Genomic DNA, 22,201 nt, shown 5'->3' on the forward strand with positions numbered 1-22,201 from the left:
GAAGGCTTTTATTTTTTCCTCCTTTTGCAAAATTATGTCCCTCGAGATTTTGGGGTTAGCATAGTTTTACACAGCAGCGCTTCGTAAATCTGTCCACATGACGAGTGGCACCAGCGCGAACATAAGTTCCATCCAAGCCGAAATCCGGGTCGTTTAAATTGCCATTTAAAACACCAGCCATCCGTACGGAAATCGGCTTGTGGTGATTTAAAATCACTCTTGCGTCTCTCTCTCACTCTCTCTCTCGTGCAACGCAACGCGCGGCAAGTGCTGCATTTGAATAATACACTAAACGAGTGGCTAACCGGAAGACTGCTGCTGAAACCGACGAGATGCAGCGTTGACGCACCGACAGACTCGCTGGATCTGCCCTTCTGCACGTCACCTCGTGTGCATGGTAAGGCTTTGCAGGCGTTCAACGAAACATCTCGCGTTTTCCGACACCAAGACGACTAACGTTGGCAGGAGGGGATCCAAAAAAGTGAATTCACACCGAATCCACCGCGGAGCAAATTTGTTTTGATGGTGTAACTGTGCTCATGGCGGCAGTCTGTAAACAGCATGGCGCATTGTTAATGGCGCTTTGGCGTGCTGGCACAGAAACCACTCACTCGAAACCTCGTCCTTGAGGTCGCAGCGTACGTGCGCGCTGGTGCTGTTGCCCCAAAAACCAGCATGCCAAACTGCTGGTGCTTGGGTTTTTCGGCGTTCGCCCAAGACAAGCGTCCCCTTGCCAACGGACTTTCCCGGCCAACCGTACCGAGGTACGCCAGCACTAATTTGTATAATTACTCTACACACACACTCTCGCTCCGGATAGCTGCAGCCATCGGGTACGTGATCCGCTCGCATTGGGATGCATTCCAACTCGCTGCCGGTCGTCTGGCAGTGTCGTCTGTCAGGTTTGCGGACCGAGATTTGTTTAGTGTACTCGGTCTTCGCTCGTTCTGCCTCCGCTCGAACAAACGGCTCCCGGTGGTTTTAGCCGTGTGCCGAGCGTGAGACGCCAGACCAGATGGTGAAAAAGCTTTCACCGAATCGAAGCGAAAACCAAACCCCCCACGGGGGAAGAAGATGTGATTAAGATTTGGCGCAACCGTTAAGATCTAGCGGTGGTCCTCTGGAATGGTTTGGGGCGTCGAAATTGCGCACAAAGCAACAGCGCTCGTGGTCAACTTAACTGCGCTTGCCGGTTAAGTCGCACGTTGGTGTAGCGGTAATCGGAAAAATCCGGTAAAGTATTGGATCGCAATTTGGCCATTCTGTGGTCGAAGTTTGTTCGCAAAGCTGCCAGTGATGGGTAGCGTTTGGTGAGGCGAGTTTGTCAGTCTGACCCCCCGATCGGGCAACTTTCGTTGGATGCCATTCGTGGTGGTTCCCGATGCCGTTGCCGCGATGTCGCCGGGCTTGACGTTATGACCCGTAATTTGATGATTCGTTGGAGTGGAGCGTGTCCTTCGAGCGCCCCTTTTTGTGAGGGTGTTGATGAGCACCTTAAGCTGCGGAAGCTTTTGCCAGCTGCCAGCCGATGTTGGTTCAGGTGGACTTCAGCTGGGGCAAATATTGAATCGTGTGGTGCCGCCGGGATTAAAGCGGTCCGGGATTTATCGGCTACGTTCGCTGCGGTTGCAACTCGGTTGTCGCAAGCCCCTCCGGGGAGAATGCTGATGTCATTAGCAAATGGAACGTGAACGGGTGTACTTCACGTGCTTGGGGCACCTGGACTGGAGTCCTCCTGGGTGCACCAACTCGGACACCGGTGTTGTGGTTGCTAATGTCAATATCCTTAACCGCGAGCTGGCCCGCAGACGGAGTCGATTGGTGGTTGACTTTGGGTGCGACAATAAAATCCCCACCCACTCGGGGCGGGGCAGAAATCGCGCCACGAGCAGACGGAGCAGACAAAGACTGCGAGCTTTCGCACAAACACACACAAAAAAGATGTATCGTGCGCGGGAAAAAAAGCTCGGAAAGACTAAAGTAAAACACAACAATGACGGCGGTGACGACATCGGGGAAAGATCAACACCAGTACGCGGGTGTTGCGAGCCCACCGTTTTCCGCCGGTTAGCTTCAATTTGCCCGCACGTTATCGCACCGGGATAACAGCGAGCCCGTGCCACGCGGGAGACGCAGCCAGCCGACCGAAAGGGGGCAAGACAAATAAAAGTTTTACTGTTTGTACTACCACTCATCCAAAAACTGGGGCCACGATCTTTCGGGCCACTTTTTTGTTTTTTGGTTGCGGCCCACGCGATTCTGCCCGTGCGAAAAGTTGAAAAATAAAACACCAAATTCCACCACCCGCACGGTCCGGGAAAGCATGGCGCTAGCGTCGAAATAAAAGCGAACGAAAAGAAAGGAACTCAGGGTGGCGAAAAAAAAAAAGAGAAAAGAAAAGAAAAAAAAACGCCCGGCCAAGAAATCGGGCCCCGTCTCGTTCGGTGCGGTTTCCCGGGGTGGCCCTTCCGGTGGTGGCCCTTCCTACCGCATGGGAAAACCGCTTGCTTCCGTCCTGGCGGTAAAGGCGGAAGGCGGCGCGTCCAAAAAGTTTGAAGCTTTTATCTGACTGTTTTGGAGCTTTTTTCGCTCACTTTATATCTTGACCTTCTTTTTTTGGCTTTCTTAGCTGGCCCGATCGTAAGAGGGTAATTGTACGGATTTTTTCCCATCGTGAAAAATCCCCCTCCCCCAATCCTCTCTTCGTTTCACTATCTCTCTCTCTCTCTCTCTCTCTCTCTCTCTCTCTCTCTCTCTTGACCTCGTCCTTGGTGGCTGAGTGCAAAGAACACGGGGTCAGGACAGTCCAAACATCCCGAGAAACTGGGGAAAACCGGCGCTTCGGGAATGAGAGTGGTTTGTAGGAAATTAGATTTATGTTCTGTTTGCTCGGCCCGTTTCCTTTTGTCCTGTATGTGTGTGTGTGTTTGTGTGTGTGCATTTGTGCTTTTTGCTTCTTATTTTTCCCGTTTCAATTCATTTTGGGTGTCGTTTTGTTTTAGCTTTCTGCGCCTCCCTTTATCCGAGTGGGTCCCATCCACCGGTTCGTGCTTTTGGCGGATGATTTGTGAGAAGTTATTTAACCAGAAGGATGTTGCTAGAGACAAAAAAAACGGCCCCACTCCCATCACGTGAATGAGATAAAAAAGGGTGTCGTAAAACTGTCTATTACAGTATCACACGTTTCGGAGTGGATGCAAGTGGGGGGTATAAATTATATTTGAGTTTGTATTTTTTTTCCCCCGCGGTGTCGTCTGAGATAGCCTGAGGGTGGCCTGAAGTGGCGCGTCCCGGTTCGCAAATAGTAATTACCGCAAACGATGAAAAATGACGATGTGCTGTCGAGTTCATCATGGGACGCTGTGCCGTTTCAAGCCGTTTGCTAATTTATGGCCAAAGATCCCACAAAACGCGTGGGCTGTCTGCTTCCCAGCACTGCATTTGCAATTGTGCGGCATTAAACGAGCAACTAAACACATCGTCCGGAACGGTCTGGGCTGCTGGGGTGCTTTCACGAACGTCGTTGGCATGATTCGCATGTGAGGGCTAAAATCTACCGTTCTTGGCGCGCTTGGTTCGTCCTGGTTAAGAGCCTTGCCCCACTCGTGCCTAATTGAGTGAACTTTTCGTTTCGGCCTCATTACGCTTTCCGGAGCGCGCTGTGCAGGCTTGTGAAACCACCCATCTAGCTGAGCCACTCGCGGAACGGCGCTGGCGCGTGGGTGTAATTTTCCGAACCAGCTCACTCCGCACTCGGCATGCCATTCAATCGGCTTGCGCGGTGGTCCATGCTGCCCGCGCAAACTATCCCTTTCTTTCGGCGTAATCGCGTTAATTAAGACCAACACGATGTATCCCTGCGTACCGCTCGCGGAAGGAGCCCATCGATGTGTTCGATCCGGTACCTTCCGGCGTCCTTACAGAGTGGTGGCGTCCTTTACCGTGCCGTTTCCTGTCAGAAGGTGAAATGCGTCTGGGCTCGAGTGACGTCTGGGTTATCCGGAAGTGGACCAAACTCGCGCCACTCGAACATAAACCACGCGACGTACCGCACCCGTGACTGATTGTATGCGGTGGGCTATAATGGACTGCTGTTCGTTGGTGCTCACGAAACGGCACCTAATTACGGCTGGGCGCAGGAGTGGTGCTCATAAAATTACGCAAATTATTATACCGAATGTCCGCAGCGACCTGCCCGGGGACTGGCAACCTTGGTGCGTGCCGCGGAGCTCACCCAAAAAGGCGTCCATTTGTCATGAACAACCCCCATGCGGGCTCGGCTCGTTGCCTGTCCAAAGGTTCGGCCGGAGTTCATTACGCTGCCGGTTTGTGAATCACGCGCAGCAGTGGATGTGGTTTATGAACGCGGTAAAAATGTAACTCAATTAAATAATTAGAGCTAATGTGTTTGTTGGGGGTTTTTTTTCTCACAATTCTGCTCGGGATTGTAACGTGTTGGCAAATGGCGTGCAAAGCTCGTCATTAAAGCTCGGTGATGCAATCCTTGGGGAGTGATGGATTAGAAATTGCTGCCTGTGCTTTAGTATGCAAAATACCTGTTGGTATAATGGTGCAAATCAAACAGATCACGTTATCGCAAACAGAAAGGACGGATGTTTTTTTTTGTTATCGTTGAGTTTTACTCACACGCTGTTGCATGCTGCGGGCGCTTAATTACCTTGTTGCGTAAAAAGGCCAACCACAATGAAGCGAATGTCGGAAGTTAATGTACCCACAAACTATTCGATTGCTGTGGATAAGCGTTTCGCTTTTAATGCCGCAAATTGCAGCGGAATGTAGTCAAATAGGCTTCGGTGTAAGCCTTCGAATGTATCTTACTCGAAGAAACGCCGTTGCGCAAATGTGTAAAGCTCCGCCGTCGACTCAACAACTGAGGAAATCGTCGGGTGGCAACACAAGCGACCCACAAGAAAAGCAGTGGAAAAAAAAGGCCACGTTCAAAGATATCATCAGCGATCGGATTTCACGAGCGGCAATTCAATTAATCACGAACCGGCCGAACTGCGATACTGCTGACAGACTGCAGCAACAGTGCGTGGTATCTTCCAGCCATCGGGTGGCCTACAAAGATTGGAATCTACACATTGCTAGTGCTTGCCAGAGCCGTAGGAACTCGGCCAAATTGCACCCATTTCGAGCGGTTCCAAATCGTGCGGGATTCTACCCACCAGCGCCAGCAAAGCAAGGCGTATGTTTTCGAAAAGTTTCCCTCATTTCATTAAGCCAGCGGGAGCGACGAGACCACGGGACGTTCGGTTCGAGCGCCGGCGAGAAAACTTCCGGGATGGCTGCTGTCGGTTTTCCCTCGTCGGCGCCCGCCGGCCCAATTAGTGCGAAGTTTTCCCCGGTTGCGTTGTTTTGCAACACCAACATGTGCAGTGTGGCTCTGCACGTTGCGCCCAGTGTTGATCCTTCGCTCCGGAGATTGATCCAGAGCCGTCCCAACCCGGACAGGACTGGCCGCGAGCGGCGAGACAGCGGTCAGCTAGTGGACGAGTGTGTGTGTGTGTGTGTTTGGGACATAAATCTTCCACCACACGAAAACCGCACCTCGTGCCCGGCTATGTGCCGAATCACGGAAAATTCATCTGAAAGCGTCCTTTCTCGTTTGTGTGTGTATGTGAGTGTGTAGCAAAGTTTTGCCACTCATTTGTTTGCGGAAAAACACCGCCCACTCGGAGGCTGGTGCCGGGCGGGCCGTGTCTCAAGGTTGGCTTTGATTCCAGCCATCGTCCCGAGTTTTTGGTTTGATTTTCGGATAGCGTTTCAACCATCCACCGCAGCACTACCCGAGCACTGTTTGCCTACTAATTAGACGGCGTTACCGGAACACCGGGAACTCATGCGAACATGGCTTCAGGAGTACTACTCCGGTACCCGCCTGGGCCGCATGAGAGCTGCATGAAAACGCACCGAGGGCTAGGCGGGCTGTAGTCGAGCGCATAAATCTTCTGCTTGCTGTGTGGCTGTGTCGAGAAGAAGAGATAGGGGATTGGAGGCCATGGTGCAGAGTATCGGAGGCACCGTTGTGTTGGAGCACAAAAACACTAATTAATGACTCCCGGCGTCCTTATCGTGTTCTCGGCGCGAGAGCGAGCTTGCATTTTGCCTCCAAGCAGCTCGTGGAAAGCTCGTCATAAAGTTTTCCGCTCAGCCGCGCCGCCCGGTGCGGAAAAACGGAAGCTACCGAAATTTAAGCGTGAGGTTTGGCTGTATCCTTTTACCCGCCCGTCTGTGTGCGAGTGCACACCAATCGACGGGTAAGAGCGAGAAAGAAAGTAAAAAAAAATCAATGCGCCAGTGAAATGGTTGCTCTTAATTAATAGAATTTTTGCGTGTGCTACGAATCAGGGTTATGTGGTTGTGTTTTTCCAGGATGACCACTTTTAGCACACACGGAGCAGTGTCTTCCCGGAAAAAGGAAGAGTAATGTGATGCGTTTTGTTGCGGGTGGTGGAAAATTCGCTGCACTGAGCGCTCGTGGAGGCACTTTGCCACTCGGGTAGACCCGATCGTTTTGCTTGCCGGAAGGGAATCCTTACGAAGGCTTCTTGGAGGTGGCATTTCCAGGAGTTGGTTCGCACAAACGGTGTCCGTTCGAAGCACCAAAAACGGGGGATCGCATTTCCGGGAAGCAATTTCCCGCGCACGATACGGAGCAGATAGCGAAAACGTTGCATCCCACGTAGCACGTTGGGTGGATGCAAATGGGTGAGCTTTCGGGACGCTCGGAACGGGACTCCGGCCGTGCACCAAACGCCGAGCTGTTTATTTAAACCGCCTTCCGGCCGGGACGCGGAAACCCTGTGTCGGTGCAATTTGTGAGCTTCCGGTTGCTGCTATTTTTCACATAATCTCATTTATATTATTCCCACCGAACAGCAAATAAACATATAAACTTCTCGCTCGATAGCACCAAACCGCGCGCCCGGTAAGACGAGCGGTGGCGCATCCTAGCAGCGATTTCCGACCCCATGGAAGCACCCCCGGCCAGTGCAACGAATCGTAGCCGTACCGGTGCCGGCAAGCCAAACGCAAACAGCATCATCTCGTGGGGCTAGTGATGCTGCTCGCAACGGCAAAACCACCACCTCCCGTTCGGTGGTTTTCCACGATCGGGCTTCCTATCGCTCCGGTCGGAAAGCGCTTACCGCTGAACGTTAAACGGGAACGTTAAACTACGGCCGCTTGTTTGATGCTGCTTTCGGCGGGTTTGTGTGGGGGTGTCTGAAAATGGGGCGGACCCCCTTTTTTTTGCTAGTTTATTTGGTTTGTCATTGCGCCCACCCACACGGGGTGGCTTCTCGTGCTTCTCCGGACGGGGCTGTTACCGATGATCCTGTTATCCATTTGTTTGAACGCTCGGTCGGAAAGTCGGAAAACAATCTCATCGCTGCAGCGCTGTGCGACGGAACATATCGCTTTCCGGAACCAGCCGGTGGCGGATTGGAAAGGAACGTGTTCGAGACCATAAATTAATCGAATCGGTTGGCCTTCAAAAGGAAATTGCTTCCAGGATGTGTACGACGAGCTTGGCGCACGGTCGTTTCCAAGGCCACGGTGAAGGACTCGCACCGTTTAGTCGCTACCAATTGATTGAACTGCGAGATTCAGCATTGAAGAATGCTCGAGTGATTTGTCCGGTCCATCGAGAGCAGGATGCGAAGCGTGATTCAAAACGCATCTCAAGCGAATGATGAACATTTCAAAAATAACTTCGGTTCGCAAAAACTGGAGAAACTCTAAAATAGTACATAGTTGAAAGTCGTTTCAGCTGAATGTGAAATTGCTTACAACCAGGCAACGATCATATCACCAGGGACTACCGTTGATGGAACGCATGGTTGTCGAACGGTGTTTAAATAGAATTAATTTCACGCATAGTGTACGCAACCGTGCGCGAACAATTTCGGGAATGTTGATATTGCACGCGAGCGTGTCATGTAAGCGCAAATATGTAAAAAGGATTGGATTCCCGCAACTGGCTAACGTCCTCTCAAACCCATACTCGCTGGGCAGGTCCATCCAAAAATGTACACATGTAATCCCATCCTTCGAGTTGGCGCTGGGATTTGGAGGATCAGGACCGTCGATTGATGGATCATGAATGCATGATGGATGAGCGGCATGACAGAAAGGGCCCATGAAAATTAGACAGCGGAAAATCACGTCGATCAATTAGAAGACCACCCGTCATGCGTCTCTTTACCAGGAAGGCTCTTAAAAGCCGCACCTATCTGTCGGCTGTCATGTCGTTGGGAACATGTTGTGAAACAAGCACACAAACGAAAAAGGGAAATGATTTTTTCCGCACCTTCAAACGACCACTCCCGGGCGTTCGGTCGCGGGTTTTCCGGAAAGGTGACCATTTCCACCGCCAAGTCCTTGTGTTTGTTCACCGTTCCGCTAATGAAATGGCAGCCGCAATCGGGTTAGCCGTTAATTATGAAAATGAACCGTTTCCGTGGGAATGTCCGGTCGGTCGCAAGCCGAAAGGGCTACGTGGGAAAGTTCGCTCCCTCTGCCGGCGACGTGGCACGCTAATTTTTCATGACATCTGACACATTTCCTCCCGGTGGCGTTTGTGCACTTTCTAATGGATTGTGCGGGGCCGCATGGAAACCGACCGTACGTGTCACGAGATTTATGTGCACCGAATCCTTCGCTCGCGGCAATCCTCGCGCTTTTAATTAGTACAAATTGAAGGCGTTCCGCGTTCGTGAGAAGAAAATAATACCCATTCCTCACGCCAACCGTCGAAGAACCGCTACCGCACCTGGAAGGCTTCAAGCCATTACCGATGCATAGCCCACGTGGCTTCCGGCTGCGAAAAGGACCGGAAGTACACGTGCAAAACGGTGAAAGTACCGACCATTTCGTTGATTATCGCAATAAACCCCAATTCACCTAATTATCGCGCGCGCGCGCACGGCGTGATTCGCTCGAGTTGTTTTTCCCCGAGCCTTTTCGCAGTCGGTCAATGGTTACAGATGTTTTTGCAGCACGCCAAGTGCGCGTCCAGGATGAGTGCGCATTTTTGGCAAGCCAGTGGACCGGCGGACCGCCCATTTCCGTAATTGCCCGTGCGGTTCCGCACGCTCTCTGAGGGGTTTTAATGTGATTAAGTGGGGTGGGAGAGGGATTAATAAAATTATTACTCCGTTCTCGTTCGCGGCTGTGGAGCGACACGAGTTTACGGGGTGTGGAACTGGTCGTAGATTGACGGCTCCGAAGCCGTACTTCCGGGAGGTGTCAGTGACGCAAGCTCGGCGAAGGAGTCGAGGTTTTATCCGCCAAAAGAGCACCCCGTTGGTAGAGAATGGCCATGCGATATAAAACGTTTATCGATCTCTCATCCGGTGAAGTGAACCCAGCTGCACAGGCATTTCCTTTTTATACCCCAAAAACAACACGCATTGTAATAAGTTCGATTGGCGAGTGACCCTCCCCCATTTTTTTCTAGTGAGTCGTTCCACTCGCGTAAGTAGCGCCTGGTCGTAATGGGTGGAAGAAAAACCAACAACAACAAAAACAAAGGAAAGAATAAAGCAAACTATCAATCGCGGTTTGGTGCAGCCCAATTTCACCCCCAAAGCCGTGTGCTGCGGCAAATTACTATTGTTATTATTTTGTTATGGAAACGATTGCGCCGCCATCGAGTGTGCTCTTGAAAATGTCAAAAATCTGGCGGATAAAATGGCAAAGTTATGTTTCGATTAGGTTGATTGTTTTTATTCCGATAGCGTGCGGCGAGAAGCAGCTTACGCCGATCGGAATCGCTTATGTTCCGGATATGGAGGGTGGACGCGAATTTCTTTTGCTCGTGTGCTGTGTGGAACCAGCGCAGTTGTCACGACGATAGCATACTTATAGGGTGAAAAGCTTCGCAACAAATAACAGACACCTTGAGAAGGCTTCCAGGCGGGCTGGTTCAGGCAGTGCGCTAACTGGGAAATGATGAAAAATGGCTCTGTTCAACTTCTGCATTTTGTCACCTTCATGGTGGGAGATTCCTTGCCCGTAAAATCATAAATTATGTTCAAAAGAATACATAACAATAGATGTAAGTGAATAGGTAATAATTATGATGAAACATAATACAATTAAAAGTTTGTTCTGGAAACTCACGTTGTTCGTTGGCAATATGTTACACCGCTTGGGTTTTGGGGCATCCTTTGAGATCGCTATCCCGGAGGCATCTTCTTAGATGGCGCCTTTTCGCGCAAGGACATGCGAAACAGCACTATGCAAAACATTCCCACTGACACCCACGCGGGTCTGATTCCGCTGGCAGTTAGCGAGTGAGTTCTCTGAGTGTAAGGATTCTTCCTGTGTAAAAACCGGCTGCCTGTAATCCGAGGCGAGCGATTGTTTTCCGGGCACGCCGTTCACAGCACGTTATCGTGCGTAAACTCGGTTCTTTATCATCCATCGCACTTGCCCGCCCAGTTTCCGCCCTCAGCTCGGGTGCAAGGGACTCGTTTTCCCGGCTCCGCTTTCCGCCGGGCTGCCATGAATCACACTTTTCCGACAAGCCCGTTAGTGCTTCGTCCGGGCAGCCGTAAAGATAAAGGCGCGCACCTATTGTGCCGACCGGACACACTTGACGGTAGCACACAAACGCACGCGCCAAGCTGCACGAATCACGGCCCACTTACACAAATGCGCCCGGGTCATTTCGCTCGGGCATTATTATTACTACTATAACCGAAACTATTTGTGCATGTTAATTTATCACCTTCCCGTACCCGGCGGGCTGGGGAAAGTGTATTCGCCCTCGTGTGCGGTGGGTTTTCGTCCGTTTTTACGACCCTTCGCAAACTCGAAGCCATACGGTGGGATCAGTGGCGCTGGTCGAACAATGGCCGGATCATCCTTTCGGTCGTTTATCCAATTTTGCAACGCCCTCCACATTAGAAGGGCCGGATCCACCGGGGTCCACCCACCCCGGGGTTGCTCATCCGGCCGTCCGTTCGTTTGTCCGTCAGTCAGTCAGTCACCCGGGCGGACCGAGAATGACAGACTGTCGTGCTAGGGCTTTTATGAGTCCTGGCGAAGGATCACGAGCGGAGGGAGGTTGCGCGGGGTCGTAGAACGCGTCGGCGGCCGGAAGGGAAGACGAGAGTGACTCGGAAAGGGGTGCCATTCGTTCTACTTTAACGATAATGTACCGTGCTGCCATTTCGCCATTGTGAGCGATGCTGGCAGCTCTGGCACCGATGTGCTGATGTGTTCATTGTGCATGCGTGTACCGCGCGCGGGAAGCACAGCTATTCAGAGAGAGAGAGAGTGAGTGAGAGAGCTCTCGTTGGATCTCTGGCTGGGGAGCCTTTTCCGCCCCAAATCCGGGCGACAGGACGAAGCGACCCCGGTGGTCGCTGTAACTGTCGTTTTATGGTGCCGTGAGCACGTGATTTACCTCCCAGCCACCCCACGGGTCCGAAAAGGATCCGAAATGTTGGCTAGCGAAATGTTAAGCGCAAAGTGGCCTATTTTACGGCACGTTCCATGTACGCGGCTTTGTGTGCGAGTGTTTGCGAGGTTTTTATTTTTAAACCAGCCGTCCCTTCCGCCGTCAATTATTTACTGCAACGGACCGAAGTGGTGGGTATGATCGTAAGCCGCATTCTTCCAACCGAAACTGTGGTGCGGACGTAAAAAAAAAGAAGAAGATAATCAATAGCAGTGATCCGTGATGGATACGGAATGGTGTAGTTTATTTTTTGAACCGGGCTCGACATCAACATCAATGCACATTAAAACAAATGTGCGTTCACTTCAAAGTGGACACTGTTCAATGGAACGGGAAGCACCAATGAAACGCTGCAAGTGGTTATTTTTTTTTTGGTGGAAAATGTGAATGGAAAACTCCCGGCCTACTTTTCGCTAGCGGTCGATTTTCTCGTGCCGTCAGACCAATTTGCTGCCGAAAATGAGCCGTTAATATACGTGTGCTGGAGTTGTTATTCTTAATTTCAAAGGCGTTTTTCATCCCACATTGAAAAGCAGATAGAAAAAAAAGCACAATAATGGCACTTTCTTCGGACGCGTACGTACGCGAACGTACTACCGGAACGTGGCAAAAAGCGCGCCCCGTGAGAGAAAACGAGACAGCACGATGCGTTTAATTAGCGCAACACAATCGGCACCTGAACAGCGCCGCACTAACACTTCGGGCTCGAGATCCAATTTTGATCAAACTCCGGTGGGTTTATCGCTTCATAATAAACGCGTGGGGTGCGGTACGTGAGCTTCGCCTCCCGCCACCGGCATCGTGCATCGTTTTTCCGCTTAATTTCATCCCCAAAAGCCATCTAATCAACTTCAGGATATTATTTTGTCAGTCCCATTTCCTCGCCCCGCTCGAAAGTTAATAATACGCACCGAAAACGGGACCCATTCGCGAGTCGAGCTTCCTGCGAGCGGTAGCTTACGCGGGCGCACACAAATGCATGGACGGCCTGTTTCGCCCATTGCCGGGAGCTAATTAAAATTATTTGCTACGTTTTCCTCCCGCCGAGTGGGCGTTTTGCGTCATTTGGACCGGCCCCGGCCCCGGCGAGTCGGAAAATGCCGTCAAAATGCCGATCAAACCGGTGATCGTGCTGGTGGAAAGTTTGCGCCCGGCCCGGTTTCTGCGCGGATAATGCGCAGCCGGATATGGGCTGTGGATTCGGTTGCGAAAAGACGCCCGGAGACCTGGAGCTTTGTTTGCATGCCGTTCGTTTGCTTTCGACAGATAACAGGGAACAAGCGAACGCCGAGAGAGAGGGAGAGAAGAAAGAAAATAAGGAAAAAGAAAAGCCCGCCAACCGGGACAGAGACTTTTAATCATTTTCACTCGACGCGCGCCCGGCGTGGCGTCCTTCCGTGCCACGACCACCACCACCGGCTCGTATATCCACCCTTACCGACTTGTTTACGTTACGTTTGAGTCGCTGCGCTTCCATTAACGCGTTCGCCCGCACACCGATGGCATTCCAATGGGAATAAAATGATAAAAATTATGAAAACAGAGATTGGCTTTTACAGCCAGCCTTGGCAGGGAGTGCCAGGATGGTGCCACCGTCCGGAAAGCAGACCCGCACCCGACTCCGCGGCACCGACTAACGGGAGGGTGCGACTAACGCCATTAAAAGCAACGGGCGGCGCAGGAAATAGGAAAAGTTTTCAATTTCTTTACCGCGTGCGATTCGTGCCGCGCTTTTTTGCTCGCGTTGGAAAAAGTCGCCCGCCAGAGGCTGATGGAAAAACCGGTCCGGCGAATCACGTTGATTTGTGAGGGGCGAAATGAGCTTTCAAGGTTTGAGGATGCCTTTCTTTTCTTTTCTTTTTCCACTGTCCTCGTCCTTGTCTACGAACGATGGCAATTGTCATTTTCGCGACCGAGTAGGTGGCCATCGAAGGCGTCCAGCGAAGGGTGTCCCATCGTTGTTCCATCGCTATCCAAGCCAGCCGCTGTGGGCAGGTTGGTGGTTTTTCTGAAATCCACCGTACGCCATCACATGCCTAAAGCCAGGGTGGAAACTTTTCACGAGAAACCTGCTTGAGGTTGGGCGAAGGGGCCCCTGCTGGAGGGATAAATGCTTTACGTTGTCGGAGATGGTTTTTCTTTTTTGGATGTGGCGCTGCCTAGCTTGTTCAGTCGTGAGTGGATGCACTGGTGCTAGGGAAACTCTTCGCCCAGCAGCAGCAGCAACAGCTTTAATTTAATTAACTGAGTCTCGCTGACTCGCTCCCGTGGGTTCGGTGGGAAAAAAGGCAAATTTGGCTCTCAAACCCGTTGAGTGGCTCAATTGCTCATTTAAATTTTAAACTTTAGCCAACACTCCCGGCTCGGTTGGGATAGTTTACAAAAGGTGTTGACCTTGGGCATGGTTGCCGGAGCACCGTCTGGCGCTGGCGGAATTTAGCTGCTTGTGATTTATTTGTGGTCGCTATGCTGGGAAACCGACGGTGTGTTTTTTTGTGGATTTCATAAATTCTTTTTGTAGGAAAAGACTGCTAGGATCATTCCCTTACGAATCAAATCCCTAGAGTTTGGTTAATTAACAACGACTCTAGTCCAGCGGCACTCGATACCGGCGCTCTCGAGCCAAGCAAAGGACGAACATAATTCATTCTCCGAGCACCGAGCGTCCACGTGGCGTATCCTGATGAGCCCGTGTCCAGAGTCGATTTGGGGGCCGTTCGGTCAAGCATGTTGCAACCCGACAAACACGTTTGTCCCCGAGCCACGCTGCCCCAAAGTGGACCTGGTTCCGGCCTGACTCTGCCCTTTCGTGATACCGGCCCATGACAGCGACAGCATGGGATGGGAAATCACGCAGGTTCTTTTTATCAGTACACTGGTTTTCGATACCCAGCAAGCAAACACACAAAAAGGTAGGCCTGATAGTGGCTCACGTCGATGTAGGTGTGTGTGTGTGTGTGTGAGAGAGAGAATGTGTCCATTTTTTGTGTTTCACCTCCGACAACCTTCGCAAGCGTGCTCATCCATCGGATGCAACGATGTTGAGTTGGAAGCTGGAAAAACATGTTTATTTCCCCGATTGCGGCAGCCGCGCTGCGCATCCAATTTCCCACCCGGAACCCTCGGAATGGGTGTGGGACCATGGGACCATCTACAGGATACCCACTCGCACGGACAAGTGCCCCTTCAGAACATGGGAGCCGCGCGGAAAGGACGACACGAAACACCCGCCCGTGGACACACGACGCATCCAATCGACGCTCATCGTATCGTGAAAAACATGCAATAGGTGGATTGGAAAACCCTCCGGAACGATGTCATTTTTCCGGTCGCTTTTCCTACGTATCGCTCGACCAGCACGAGGCTGTCCCTGTTCCTGGATCACTGTTGCAGTGTTTAAATTTGTTTTGAACGAACTGATCGATTCGATTAGCTCGGTTTACCGGCTTGCACTATAGATGCAGGGAGCGTTTAGAGAATGTTTCGGGGTTTAGAGTCTTTATTTGTTTGTTTGGTCAAATAAATATTCTTCACACCAGGTTCAATTAGATTTTCACCAGGCGGTAAATATGTGGCAATTGTGAGTGTTTACCTCATGAATGCTGGTTTTAATGTATCCAAAGTACAATGCTCCAATTAACGGTGCTTTCGGTAGCCTTGCGAATATCGATTGCCTTAAATTATTCCATTTTTTAACATCTCCCTTACGATCACTGTATACTGTCTTTAAGCGAGGTATACACCCTAAAATCTGTCGTTTTCCATCTCCATATACAAAAAAGAACTAAACCACATAGAAACATGTGTGGCGGGTATTTTAAACAACGTTTGCTGGTAGTCTCGAGTATTCTTCTATCGTCACTTCCATACCAACGGAGGGTCGTCGACTCGACTGCTGAAAGGGTGTGCGAATCGAGTTTGCTTTCAAGCACATCCACCACGCGCCCGACTATTGCCATGGTGACCCATTCAAGCAAGCGCTTTATGCTTTCGTCATCATGAATTCAACCGTCGGGGCCTTGTCAGTGGCACTCAATTAATTGTTTGAGTTTTGCAACCACGCATCCCCAAGGCAATATTTTCCTGTTGTGGAGTATTCCTGGTTGGGAGCATTTTAGCGACAATGTTTGACTCCCTCCCGAACCGATGAGCGATGGAACAATTGAAAACCCGTCCGGTCGGGGTTTTGGCAGAGAAACAGGAAAATGTTTAAACGTTGACAGTGGGATTGTAATGCTGCAATGTTTTTTTGTTATTTGCTTCTTTTTGCTGTTTCAAAAATATCGCATCTCACTGTGAATGTCTATGGCTTGAATCTTAGCATGAACGGGTTAAAAACTTTTTTAATGCTAAAAATAGAGCAGAAAGAGTTTTAGCAATACAATTTTCTATGTGCGCTGTATGGAACCAAATTAATACTTGATGTTTTAAATTTTCTACGTGATTTCGAACCGTCAACTCAACCATAAAGATATTTATGTCAGGTATTGCACAAAAAACTACTCGATCCACTGTTGCGTGATTGTTGGATGTGGTATTTAAAAATGTTTATAAATTTTAAATAAGTGTTGCTACATGAAATTGCGACAGCTTCCATAACCATTTCACACTCGACCTGCAGCCTGTACGACAGAGTTCTCGATGAAAATTCATTCGTTTCCGTGTCGCTAATGGGAAGCAACATTAAAAATCTATTATGGTCTACAAGTTGTTATGATGTTGTCGAGCAAAAAGAAATCCTCTAGCGTGATCCTTGCATCCCAACGATGAGTGGAGGGAAACAGCAAAAAAAAAAAACCACACACTCCCAGAACGGAGAGCGTAAAGATAACGAATCCCCGTACGACGATACGACGACCCTTACGATGCGGATGAGGGTTCGCGTTAACCCTGGGCCCCAGCATGAAACGAGTCATGCGCTTTGCTGGCGTCCGTCTGGGCCTCCTTCAACGGGCTGGAAGGACCTCGAGTGGTTCGCACGGTAGTGTCCCCGACCCGTAGCTTGGCGTTGTCGCAATTCATCGTACAACAAATTAAATGTATGCACACACATATTCCGAGTACAGTGTAAACATGCTTAAAATTTAACTCTTTACATCGTCGTTGTCGTTGCCATCGGCACCACGAGCAGGCCTACTGTGGTTCACAGTGCGTTCGCTTCGCTGCCGGTTGCGATCGTACCGCTTTACACCGGCATACATTGACGAGAACGCTTTTCACTCGTCGTCCTGCGGCGCCGGGAGAGTGGGATAAATCTGTCTCCGTTTATCTGCCGGGGGCCCCTTTGGGATGGGACCCACGTGTGGGTGCACGTCTAAGGTCGATCTGTCGGGAGCACTTCGCTCGAGCGCAGAGGTTTTCCGCCTCGGAACGCACAAAATAGTCCTGGCGGGGCCAGCACGGGATGACCGGAAGAGAACGAACGCGGGTTGGTATCAAGTGTCATCCGACGGATGGCAGGCCTGGTGGAAAGCCGTGGCTGTCGGGTGCCGATTTATGCGAGCATTTCAAAACCCAAAATGGAAACCCGGTACGGAGCGGCGTAACGGGTTTTATTTTTATTTATGTTTTAATGCTACCCGCGGAAAGCATTTCTCGGTCGATGGGCGGAAAAAGGGTGACAGAGAAGGATGGCGCCTCATGCCAGCGCAGAAGCGCAAATATTTAAACACATTTACCTTCCACTTTTCCGGCTTTACTGGAGATTTTTTTTTGCACCCTTTCCAAAGGGGCCTTTCCGAGCATGCGAAGTTCTGCTGCTGCCGGTGATGGTGATGATGGCGATGATGGTGTTTGAAACTTTTGCTGCCGGCTTTCCTTCGCCGGGGGTAGAAGCAAAGGGATTTCGAGGACGGGCTTATCGTGTGCCGACGAAAGAAGCGACGTGTCCTGGAAAAAGCAACAACAACAAAAAAAGCGAAAAAGAAACGAGCCGCAATAAAGTTACATACCCGGCTCGCCCGGTACACACACGTACGATGTCCTTATTTGCCGTCGGCCAGCATAGCATAGCGTCTACCAGCAGAAGGGTATTTACCGGCACTGGCTTCCACAATACGCCACCTCGGTTCCAGTTCCAGTTTGAACTTTCGCCAAAATACCGCCGGGTCGCTTCTCGATCCCGTTGCATAAGGCCACCTTCAGGCTCCCGCGGGCCTTGATTATGCGGCCCCTTTCATACATCAGGCTGAGCCTGAGGGAGTAGTCGACCGGACAAAGGACACGGGTCAGGGAGTGTTCCACCCCTGGCTGGCAAACAAATCCCGTCGGTTCCGAGCGAACATCGTTGCGGGGTCGAGGGTTTCACCGAAGCTGCCGTTGCATCTTGACGGTGCGCTTTTCCGGCTCGCAAGAAGCTAAAGCGCTTCAACTATGACATAACGATGGCCACGGAATGACCACGATGGACCCGATGGGGGACTAATGGCCCCAAATGGCTCATTTGCTGCGGCGATTCCTCGCCCTGTAGACGTGACGTTACGTCACACGCGTAGGTGGGCTGGGTCCGGAGCAATATGTTTGCCCGGGACACTCCCGGGAACTTCGGTGGTGGTTGCACCACAGGGCTTAGCATCGTGGAACGTGCTTGGTTTGGAATGATTTATTTCGCCTCCTACCGCGCCACACACGCCTTCGGACCCGCCCGAACCTAACGCCTCACGCAGCTCGCCCAGGTGCAGTAGCGCTTGTTGTGGCAAGTACGCGTGCTAGGTGCGGTACCGACACCGGATCGGAAATCCATTACGGGGAGGTGCGAAACACTCGCGCAACAGGGTCGCGCCCGGCGGGAAATCCATTAGTTTCGCATGATTCAATCACTTACCGGCCGGTTGGGGGAGGCAGGGAGGTAGACCGTATGAGGGCGGTTATGGGGTGAGGCGCGTCGCAGTCATCCTTTCGTCGGTCCTGTGGTCGTGCCACCGCGCACTGGCAAGGTGCGAAAAAGATTAATCTATTGGCCCGGTTCTCGAACGGTCCCGTTTGGCCGTGGCGGAAGGCGAAGTCATCGAGGAAGTAATGAGATTTTGTCACGCGAAAAGGCAAAAGACAAGTCGCCTGGTGGCTGGGAAGATGGGCTGGTCGGTGGAACGGCGTCGGCTTATTGTTGGCCCTGGGTCGACCTCGTCCTTTTCACCGGAAAATGTGGCCGTGGCAGGGTGTTGGGCCGCGGTTGGAAATTGAATTTTGGGCCCTTTTCTTTTCGGGAAGGAGCGCATTCGCGCGATGTCCTTACCGTTAGCGGCTTGGGTCGGTCGGTAATCGAAAATAGATCAAAGTAAGATCCGTTGCGAGTTCCAAACCCTCGCATCCGGAAGCCGGGCCAGTGCGAGTCAAAACCGCGAGGCTCTGGGAGATAGTCAATCCTGCGGTCTAGTTGCTTACTCGCCCGTATAATCCGCCTTTTTCTCAACTTTTTTGGGGCTGTTTGCTTGCATCGATGAGCGCCATTGTATTTTATCTTCGACGCTTTGTGGTATTTGGTATTCAGCGGACGGATGCTGGCGAACAAATGAAGAAGAGCGTAATGGGTAAAAGTACTGAAGTGGGTTTAATTGCTTCTTTTCTAATGGGTTCACGGGAACCTGGGATGGCTACGCACTGGGAACGCCTTGATGGTGGCAACGAAATGGTACATATTTACGAAGGAAAGCCATTCATTTTGTTGAACTGATGCCTGTTATAGATTTTACCGAACTCGAGTCTGAAAGAACCGAAAAGTGATCCCCCAACTTTCATTCATCAAAATGCGTTCAACAGAATTACTATTTTAAGGATGGTTGTAGAGTACAAGTTTCGTTATCTTTTTTCGCCGTATAAAGAGATAGTTATAGCAGATATTATTTAATTGAAAAATGGTTTGCAACAACAAATACTGAACATAAACTAATAATTAACTTTCCTGTCCTTGTATACTGGGAGTAATGTAAAATAATAACAAATGAAAATGAAGCTGCTGAACCAATGAGGGGGCTGCATTTGAATCCTTGTTTTATTTTCTTTTGCAGTAAAGACAATCGAGTAGAATCTAAAATTGTGTAATCGACATAGTGCGTTGATGCTTGTTTATGCTAAGCATCGAGAATTGCGACTAATTACCTTCGTTAACGGTGAACGAAGCACTGATTACTCTCTGCCATTGCTTTCAGATTGTCGCTTGCATCTTGAATCTCGTCGTAACGGATCGGCACCTTGGCCGATCAACAACTACCAACCGGGGATGAACGGGTTTTTCACGAACAGAAGTGTTGACAACTTCCTCCCAGATCGTTTCTTTTCGGTGCATCCCTTTTTGCTGGAAATGGCGTGAAAAGTACGATGTACTTTAGCTCTCGAACTCCAAACCGACATCGTTTGCCGGTGCCGTGGGGTTTCTTTTTCTTACCCACCCACCCAATCTCGCCGGCGCGATGATTTAGCCGCAATTGTTTTTCCCGGCATCGATGTTGTTTCTTCGCGCGAGATGGGCTTCCGATTTCCATTTAGATTGCGCCACCACCCATCCACCCACCGAGCGTGGGCGCAAGCTGTTCAATTTCGTGCGCTCCGCTATCTCGGTAATTACGGTCGATAACCATCAACTTTAATGCGCGCGGCCGGAGCAATCCTTGTCATCGAAATAAACAGTCCATTCCGGGTGGTGATGCTGCGGGTGAGCCAGAGGGCGTCCTTGTTTTTTTTTGGTTTGCGTCTCTTAACAGAACGATTGCTTCCAGGGAAAAGTTTCGATACTCGCCGCCATGAACCCTTTCGAAAGAACGAGGCTTACAGGCCCGTTAGCGACCGTTGCCAGGGATCATTAGTGCCGGGAACCGCCGGTTTTTCGGGCGATCCCACGGGATGTACGGGGAAATGTTGGGGTTGGCTTTCTAAATTTATCTTTCCACGAAAAAGTTTCCCCCTGCTACCCGGGCGGGTGACCAAACTCCCGGGTGGCTAATTTTTCGATCTCAATTTTTGATGCGTTTTTAATCCACTCGGAAAATGATCCTTCGCTCCCGCCGTGGGGTGGCTGTTTGATTTTCGCGCAAACACTTGAGCACCGAGCAGCGTTGGGGAAAGTTTGTGGGCTTTATTGCCGGTCGGCGTCGTTGCCGAAGTTAATAATTGATTTGGCTATCTCTCGAGCCGACCGTGGCGGTTAAGCTGACTTTGGGGCAAAAGTTTTCATCGCTCCACCCGTTTGTCGTCCGGTTCTGGGCGCCTGGCAAAAGCCCGTGTGCGGTTTTCGTCGCATCGATACGCTATTGTATCGTATCTTCATCGTTGTGGCTATTGTGTTGCGTGCGTAATTGGTTCAAAACGCACAAAACCGCAACCGCGGAAGAGATCCGGACTGTTGAGCAAAAGAAAAGGCTACCTAATTTCCATACGATGTGGAGCGTGGTGAAAATTTCAACTACGCCGGACGCTCATTATCGGGAACCGATCGGTTACGCTTACCGGGAAATGCCGAAATCGGCATCGAAACAAAGGTGGTCTTAAATGGCACACCACGGTTCGAACCACGTTGCATAATGGCCAGATAGCCAGTGGCGCACCAAGATTAGCGCCAAATCCTGTGCCGCTGCACAAAAAGACCACGTTTGAAATGTGGGCTTTACGCGGAAACGCTACCTTCCATTCCACGCCAGTCCAGCGCGCCTGTGTCCATTTTGGTATGGCACTCGCATTGTGCTTCATTGGCTGAAGCTTCAGGCCGTTTGGCTGGTGAGAGAATGAGTAAGCTTTTCGTCCTGCAATTTATCATGCACCGCAACGTAAGGCAAACAAAAACGATACGCGCTGAGGATAGTCGAAACTTTTAATCAGTCGCATGCTGCGCACATATATCCACTGGGTGGAAAATTTCAACAATGCTCGTCTCGTGTGCTTGCGATGGAACGTTATCTTGGTCGTTTTATCATTTCAAAAGCGAAGTGAACATGGTGCTTGATGCTTTGTATTGCGTTCGGCATACAGAAGGAAACCCTTGTGGTATTTCCAGCCATTAGAGGAAGACGCGCATAAGAACACTGAAGAACAATGAACGTTAGAATGCGTAGTTTAAGTCAGATGTAAATTTTAATTTCAGAACTTATTGAATTGCCTTGCGCTAGGAAGTAAATCTTTCAAAGTGGTGCCCTGGATTGACCAGTTCGTAATAACTACTATTATGCAGCCACTGTATACATAAAGTATGACAATTCTTCTCCATTCAGACACAAATGATGTTATATCAGGATGTCTTTTTAACAGCTGGCGAAGCCCTTGTGGTATTTCCAGTAATCAGAGGAAGACGTGCTTAAGAAAAATGAACGTTAGAATGCGTAGTTTAAGTCAGATGTAAATTTTAGTTTCAGAACTAAATGAACTCCCCAGCGATAGGTAGAATAATACGATTGATTCTTGGAAGCACATTGTATGATTCCCCCAGTTGTTAACCATTCCATATGGCCCTAGATTGACAAGTTCGTAATAACTACCAAGATGCAGCCACTGTATACATAAAGTATAAAAATGCTTCTCCATTCCGACACAAATGATGTTATACCAGGATGTCTTTATAACAGCGGGCGATGGGAATGCGTGGAAAGCGTTGACTTATCGGCGAAATTCCAACGCCGACTGCTGGAAGTAATCGAGCGATCGTTTTGCTCATCGTTGAGGCCATAATTTCGTTTTCGCCGGCACCAGACCACCGTTACGCCGGGGACCGATTACAGTCCT

The 22,201-nt window shown here is 50.4% G+C and overlaps 1 protein-coding gene across 1 annotated transcript in view; it reads left to right on the forward strand.

Annotated features, from left to right (window-relative positions):
- Positions 1 to 22,201, forward strand: part of LOC128731619 (uncharacterized) — a 189,689-nt gene that overhangs the window by 34,662 nt on the left and 132,826 nt on the right. The gene's annotated exons all lie outside the window — the stretch shown is intronic.

This window comes from Anopheles nili, chromosome 2, assembly GCF_943737925.1.
Source record: "Anopheles nili chromosome 2, idAnoNiliSN_F5_01, whole genome shotgun sequence".
Classification (NCBI taxonomy): domain Eukaryota; kingdom Metazoa; phylum Arthropoda; class Insecta; order Diptera; family Culicidae; genus Anopheles; species Anopheles nili.